This window comes from Palaemon carinicauda, chromosome 21, assembly GCF_036898095.1.
Source record: "Palaemon carinicauda isolate YSFRI2023 chromosome 21, ASM3689809v2, whole genome shotgun sequence".
Taxonomy (NCBI): Eukaryota; Metazoa; Arthropoda; class Malacostraca; order Decapoda; family Palaemonidae; genus Palaemon; species Palaemon carinicauda.
The window spans coordinates 48336569-48345807 of NC_090745.1; positions in this window are offsets into that span (position 1 = coordinate 48336569).

The following is a 9239-nucleotide window of genomic DNA, read 5'->3' on the forward strand; positions in this document are numbered from 1 at the left end:
AGTGTTCCATCCAACGTCGTTGTCTTTCTTCATCTGCTGTTGCTATAACAGAGCGATTTCTCTTTTTGATGGGTATATGCTTCTTCTTATTTGCCCCAGTCAAGATTTCATTAATAATTCTATGAGCAATTCTTACACCATAGCCACTCCCTGAATTCATAGCATAGTCAGCCTCATCTGCTTTACTGTCTAAATATTCTCTCTGGTCATTCCTGGCTTTTCTTTTGACCTCACTATCAATACTGGAATATTTGGCATGTTCTACATTGTAATTTTCATTACTTCCTCGAAAATTCACAACAATTAATTTCTGTCTTTGACTCCTTTTTATAGTATCCCAAGTATCATTTGATATCCATGTCTTTCGCCTTGTAATTGCGTGTCCCAAGACTTCACTACCAACCCTTCTTTGTTAATTGCCTGTTCTTCGTCTCTTAATGTCTCTGAAACTCCAAATCAGTTCCATATTCAATTGCAAATGTTTCTTTTTGCTCTTCTTCTAAAAGTTTAGTTGCATCAAACCTAGGCATTCTACCTATCTTTCTGTTGGGTGTTTTCAGTTTTAATCTCATTGTGGCAATGAGGAGTTGGTGATCCCTACCAATACCTGCACCTCTATAACTTCTTATATTTCTCAGAGACCTCCTTTTCTCCTTATTGAAGGGAATGGGATTTATCTGATTTTTGTAATTGCCACATGGTGAAGTCCATGTATACATGTGGATGTTCTTATACTGAAAAAGAGTACCTCCAATAACGAGATTGTTTGCTGAACAGAAACTTATGAAATGTGCTCCATTTTCATTCGCAACTTCGCCAAGACCCTCGACACCCATCACATTCTCTATCCCTTGATTATTTCTTCCAACTTTAGCATTGAAGTCGCCAATCACAATTTTCCTATCTCTTTCAGGGATCTCATCTACAGTTCTTCAGAGTATTCATCTTTCCTTTTTTCAGGGGAATTATTTGTTGGGGCATAGCAAACTATAATACTCATATTGCACTGCTTTGATTTAAAACTTTTCAAGTAACAATTTACTATTTACAGCTCTCCACTCGGTCAATGCCTTTTCTGCTCTTGGTGTCATCATCATCACCACCCCTTCTCTTCCAACTCCATCTGATCTTCCTGAGTAGATATATATATATATATATATATATATATATATATATATATATATATATATATATATATATATATATATATATATATATATATATATGTATGTATGTATATATATATATATATATATATATATATATATATATATATATATATATATATATATATATATATATATATAGATAGATAGATAGATATATAGATATAGATATATATATATATATATATATATATATATATATATATATATATATATATATATATATATATATAAATATATATATATATATATATATATATATATATATATATATATATATATATATATATATATATATATATATATATATATATATATATATATATTGCCTTGGTCTAAAGTTTCCTTACCAATCCCCTTACATTGTGTTTCACTTAGGGCCAAGATATCCAAACTATATTTAATAAATTCACTCTCCATTTGTTATAACTTCCCAATCTGATTCATGGTTCTAACATTCCAATTACCTATTTTCAACTTTTCTTTAGTATTTATAAACCTGGAGATTCTTAGCACCCTGCTATGCCCGGGACTGGGGGCCATTCTAGCATCTTCTCTTTCCATGTCTGTCTAAATCCATAGAGGATCTATTGGCTAGATACATCAAAGGATAGCCAGTTCCTGTGATGTGCAGTGCCTATCTAGCTAAGGCAAGTGACCCCTGCCGGTCCATACTAATTCAAGTAAGATCAACAGCCAGGCAACAGGAGTAAAAGTCGTAAAGACTGTTCGTCCATCACCTTAAAACCAATCCGTCACCCTGCTGTCAGTGATTTCATCGAGATTTAGAGGACCATTTCCTCCACACCTATAGCTCTCACTACTCTACCAAGTTGCTCATCTCCCTATTCGAGTATAACCGTTGGCAAACATAGATTGTTAAGATATACCACCTAGCACAGTATATATATATATATATATATATATATATATATATATATATATATATATATATATATATATATATACATATATATATATATATATATATATATATATATATATATATATATATATATATATATATATATATATATATATATATATCATCATCATCATCATCATCATCATTAGCTCAGTACAAGGGCCTCAAACACGTTTTCCAACTTGCGTCTATTTATGATCTCTCTATGCCAGTTTATACTTGCAAATTATCTTAGCTCGTCTTCTCTGCCGTTTCCTTCTTCTTTCACAATCTTATTCTTAATGTCAATCTATTATCTGTCATTCTCCTTGTATGTCCTGCCCATGTCCATTTTTATTTCTTATATGTTGTAAGAATATCCACTACTTCAGTTTGGTCTCGTATCCATGTTGCTCTTTTTCTGTCTCTAAGTGTTAATCCTATCATTATTCTTTCCATAGCTCTTTAAACTGTAACTAGCTTGTGTTCTAAAGCTTTACTAGGACTCCAAGTTTCCGATGAATGCTTTAATACTGGTAAGACAATCTGATAAAATACTTTTCTTTCTAGAAAAAGTGGCATTTTACCTTTCATAATTTCCTTTTGTTTACCAAATGCTCTTCATCCCATAGTTATCCCTCTTTTCTGTCTTCTGTCTGTCCTATGCATATTCGTTAACAATATCTAGAGGTTAGTCCATAACTCTATTTGTTGTCTCTGCATTTTCATTGAACATTATTTTAGTTTTACGCATGTCCATTGTCAGTCGCAGCCTACATCTATTATTATTATTATTATTATTATTATTATTATTATTATTATTATTATTATTATTATTATTTGCTATTCTACAACCTTAGTTGGAAAAGCAGGATGCTATAAGCCCAAGGGCTTTAACAGAAAAAAAAAGCCCAATGAGGAGAGGAAATAATGAAATAAATAATATACAAAAGAAGTAGTGAACAATTGAAATAAAATATTTTAAGAAAAGTAACAACATTATAAATAAATCTTTCATATGTGAACTATAAAAACTTCAAAAACAAGAGGATGAAAAATAAGATAGAATATTGTGCTAGAGTGTACCCTCAAGCAATTGAAGCAAGAGAACTCTACCCTAAGAGAGTGAAAAATCGTGGTACAGAAGCTATGGCACTACCCAAGATTATTATTATTATTATCATTATTATCATTATTATTGTTATTGTTATTAATAATAACTAAACTCCAACCCTTGTAAGAAAAGCAGGATGCTATAAGTCCAAGGGTTCTAACAGGGAAAATAGTCTTGGGAGGAAAGAAAATATGGAAATAAATAAACTAAATGACAAGTAATAAAAATTGAAATAAATAGGTAGTAGGTTGGCCAAGGCACTAGCCACCCGTTGAGATACTACCGCTAGAGAGTTATGAGGTCTTTTGACTGGCCAGACAGTACTACATTGGATCCTTCTCTTTGTTTACGGTTCATTTTCCCTTTGCCTACACACACACACTGAATAGTCTGCCCTATTCTTTATAAATTCTCCTCTGTCCTCATACACATGAAAACACTGAGATTACCAAAAATTCTTCTTACTTCACTATAATTGTTCAGTGGCAACTTTTCTCTTTGTAAGGGTAGAAGAGGCTCTTTAGCTATGGTAAGCAGCTCTTCTAGGAGAAGGACACTTCAAAATCAAACCATTGTTCTCTAATCTTGGGTAGTGCCATAGCCTCGGTACCATGGTCTTCCAGTCTTTTGGGTTAAAGTTCTCTTGCTTAAGGGTACACTTGGGCACAGTATTTTATCTTATTTCTCTTCCTCTTGGTTTGTTAAAGTTTTTAGTTTATATAGGATATATTTATTTTCATCTTGTTGCTCTTCTTAAAATATTTTATTTTTCTTTGTTTCCTTGCCTCACCGAGCTATTTTCCCTGTTGGAGCCCCTGGGCTTACAGCATCCTGCTTTTCCAACTAGGCTTGTAGCTTAGCAAGTAATAATAATAATAATAATAATAATAATAATAATAATAATAATAATAATAATAATAATAATAATAATAACAATAATAATAATAATGATAATAATGATAATAATAATAATAATAATAATAATAATAATAATAATAATAATAATAATAATAATAATGATAGAATATCTTGAGAACAGTAACAACATTAAAACAGATCTTTCATATATAAACTATAAAAGGACTAATGTCACCCTGTTCAACATAAAATCATTTGCTGCAAGTTTGAACTTTTGAAGTTCCATAGATTCAGCTACCCGATTAGGAAGATCATTCCACAACTCGGTCATGGCTGAAACAAAACTTCTTGAATACTGTGTAGTATTGAGCCTCATTCTAGAGAAGGACTGACTATTAGTATTAACTGCATACCTAGTATTACGAACAGAGTGGTACTGTCAGGAAAGATCTGAATGCAAAGGATGGTCAGAATTATGAAAAATCTTATGCGACACGCCTAATGAACTAATTGAACGACGGTGTCAGAGATTAATATTTAGGTCAGGAATGATAAATTTTGTAGACCGTAAGTTCCTTTCCAAAAAATTAAGATAGGAATTAGCAGCTGAAGACCAGACAGGAGAACAATACTCAAAACAAGGTTGAATGAAAGAATTAGAACACTTCTTAAGGATAAATTGATCACCGAAAATCTTAAAATACTTTCTCAATAATCAATTTTTTTTGTGTAATTGATGAAGAGACAGACCTAGTGTGTTTTTCAAAAGTAAAGTTGTTGTCAAGAATCACATCTAAAAATTTAAAAAGTCATACAGAGTTAAAGAAACATCATCAATACTGAGATCCGGATGGTAAGTATTAACTGTCCTCGGCCTATTTACAGTCATACTTTGAGTTTTGTTAGGATTCAAATTCATGCCCCATAATTTTCACCATGCACTAATTTTAGCTAGATCTCTATTAAGGGATTCAGCAATCACAGATCTACATTCAGGAAATGGAATTGATGCAAAGAGTGTAGCATCATCTGAATATACAACAAGTTGTTTTCTAGGCCAAACCACATGTCATTTGTATATAGTATGAAAAGTAATGAGCCAAGAACACTACACTGAGGAACACCAGATATCTTATTCCTATACTCACTATGGTAGGCTACCCATGAACAACAGCGCTTTGTGACCTATTACTTAGAAATTCCGTAATGATTCCAAGAAAAGACCAACCCACTCTCAAATGTTTGAGTTTGAAAACAAGGGCCTCATGATTAACACAGTCAAAGGCAGCACTAAAATCAAGGCCAATTAAACGAACTTCTTGACCACAATCAAGAGATTCTGTACAACATTGGAGATTGTCATATTAAATTGCATAAATTTAGTAACTAATTCTTCATAAAAAATTCTCATTCAAATGCAATTTCTCGAATAGAATGTTTTTGTTAACACGCATCTCCATATTAGAGTAAGATTTTATTATACTTATATATATATATATATATATATATATATATATATATATATATATATATATATATATATATATATATATATATATATATATATATATATATATATATATGCGTATGAATATAATCATATTTGTACACATATATGTACATAATTATATATATATATATATATATATATATATATATATATATATATATATATATATATATATATATATATATATATATATATATATACATATATACATACATACATATGTCTATGAATATTCACATTTATATATTTGTGTGTGTTCATATATGCATTATTATGTATATGTGTTAGTGTGCGAATGTTATACGCACACATCGTGGTTCCATCTCATGTCTCTTCAATGTGATATAGAATTATTAGACTTGTAGGTTACTTCTTAGAATAAGTCAAAGTTCAAGTTAACTTTAAACAATTTATTGTTAGCTCCATCACTGGAGTATGGATGGTTTGATCGGAAGACCATTCCGTATGAAAAGATGAATAGAACTACTTTACAATAAGCTCGCGTCGATAACGTAATAATAGTTATCTCAGCGTTTATTAGAAATACAAAGAGAAATGATAACATAGCCTTATGGCCGGATGTCAGGTGATTCCGGTAGGGATCAATAGGTCAACTGTTTCTCACGGGAGGCTTGTGACATGTTTACAAGACATAAATAAATGTTTACCTATGCAATGCTTTAGCTTAGTCTATTTTCACACCCAGTTATGGCTGTCGTCACACTCAACTCTCCAATGATCCCTTGGGTCATGGGTTTATAAATGTAAATATTACATTAGCTCGGACAGCTACCTTCAAGCATTGAACACTAAAAGTTACGTTAAAATATGTTTCCTAGGAGTGTGACTGGATATATATTTTAGTCATAGCCATAAACAAGTGATTAAGGATGAATATGCAAAAAAGGTATATGTAAAAAAAATACATACCTAACAGACATAGTCAAAAACAAAGAAAAAATGCATGGAAAATACAGATCCATGTAAGCGATATATGGCATATTGCTAGCAAATGATTATGAGGTACCAAAAAAAATTGAACAAGTACATATGAATTGGTAACTTGTTAAAGAATAGTTGTTACCTTTGTTAAAGATACAGATATATTATAACAGATATTATTGTTCATTAGTAACTGATTAAGAATATTTGTTACCTTGGTAAAGATATAACTACATCAAAACTGATATGATTGTTCATTAGTAACTGATTAAGAATACTTGTTACCTTGGTAAAGATATAAACACATCAAATTTGATATTAATGTGCACAAGATAAAAATTCCTGGTACGTACACGCACCACGGTTTCATACTTATATATATATATATATATATATATATATATATATATATATATATATATATATATATATATATATATATATATATATATATACATATATATATATATATATATATATATATATATATATATATATATATGTATATATATATATATATATATATATATATATATATATATATATATATATATATATATATATATATATATATATATATATATATATATATATATAGGCTTAGGTATTTTATTAGGTGCCCAAAAGATACCTTTTTTTTAACATAGAGGGCTACAATATTTTATTAGGTGCCCCCAAAATTACTTTTTAACTGTTTATATATATAATGCAATGTCCTGGAGTCTCTTCAACTACATATTACTAGCGTACTGACCGCTTTTCACACTCTTCTTAATTCCAGACAATTTTACCCCCCCCCCCGCCCGAGTCAAGTGAAATGGCCAATTTCAACGGGGTCTAAATGTAAATGCTTTCAAAGCAATAGGAGTGTTGTCTGGAAGTGGCAAAACGTTCCTCTGGAGCTCCACCTGTTTTTGCCTCAATCTACGCCAAGCAGAGATGTTAACAACGATAAGAATCACCACCGTAACGCTGATTGATGCCAGCGACACGTAAAAACGAATATTCCCCCCTGCATAAGTCGGTGACGGGTGGTCCATCTCAGCTAGTTTCGTCAACCGTTTAGCCACCCGTGCGTTGTATGGGAGAGGTAAGGATGGGATTGTAGTGGTCCACGTGAAATTCGTGAAGTAGGCCCGTTCCCTGATAATAGTGTTAATTCCTTGGACCGTGTAATTCGTGGAGGTCCCAATGCAACCATCAGCTGCAACGAAGACCTGTGAGTGGGTCGTGGATCTGTCCGGGCATGATGCAATGAAGCCGGCTTTGTTGTATCGTATCCACGAGCCGTTGTTCAATCTGTAATTGAACTTATTATCGTCAAAAGGATAAAGTTTGCTCAGACAATCTTCATGTTTATGGGAGAGAGAACCGTTTAGCACTATACCTAACTCGCATGAATCCATTGATATATGATGGAATTCAAAGGAGTTAGCTGTACATATTTTATTATTCATTGCTTCTGAACAGTGAGTTAATTTATCTAAGTCTCCTAATGACCGTATATGTTTCCTTATCAGGGGAAATCAATACGTGTCCTGTCAAACTGGATATTACTGGACTTGAGTTATTCGTCATGAAAGTTGGGAATGGTGATATTTTGTATGCTTGCTAGGCATCAGAAGAATCAAAGAGAATTGTAATCATGATCCTGTAATTTTCAACGCTTATTGATATTAAGCTATAATAAAATTCTAACTTATGGGCGTTTAACAAAGGAACATAGCCCATTTTCTTCCGTCCGTTCTCCAAAATTAACGTTAGGTCTTTAATAGGCAAAAGATGTGGTGATAAAACACCTTTAGTAGCTAACGTAATAGCTTCCACATAGTCCTTTGACTTCTCAATAAAATGTGAAATCTTTGTATGGATATGATCTATTTTTGAATTATAATACGTTAACGTTGCCAGCAAGTTTTGTACTTCCATAATCTGACTGATATTACTAGAATGTTCGTTCACCAAACTCATTATTTGATTAATTGATGTTAATTGATTCCTCAGTTCTGATAAAACTAGTTTGTTTTCATGTTCTAAAAATTCCATTTTCTTATTATGATTACTGATTTTAAGATGATTTGAAATTCCTAAGCCTAAACTTGCAACAGATCCAAAGATGTTTAGTGCAGCAAAAATAAACAGGTTAGGTCTTTCAAGGTTATTGTGTCGCACAGTCCACATCAGTAGGTTGCGAGCCAGAGCTTCTGCCTCGTCAGTTTTATTTTGCAAGTCGTAGGATAACATTTCTGCAACGCTTAATGTTGGTGCAAGCGAACTCTGTATTAAAAGAAAAATGACGTTGATGCATTTTATTTAATGAAGCAGCGAGCCTTGACAGGTCGCTTTTTAAGTTAGTGACGTCATTCTCTGGGAGGAAAATCGCTTGCATATTTACTTCTATAACTATATTGCTTGCTGTAATGAAAACGTCTTCTGTTCTCTCTACAATAGTGCCATATGTGAAATCTATAATTTTAGTTTTAGGGCTCTTCCCACAAGAAAAAAATGTCTGAACGAACAATATCATTCCTAACAATAAAGACTTCATTTTGGAAACCTGCAATGAGAAAAATATATGTAATTACTCCTGTTTTAAGAAGAAAAAAAATGTTTACATACAAATATTATACAAGTTTCATAGACACAAAAATTTCCCTCACTTCCTTCTCCCTTATTTCAATTTCTTATGTGAGCCAATGGTACAATTCTCTCATCAGTGGGTTAGGGATACATTTTGAACTCTAA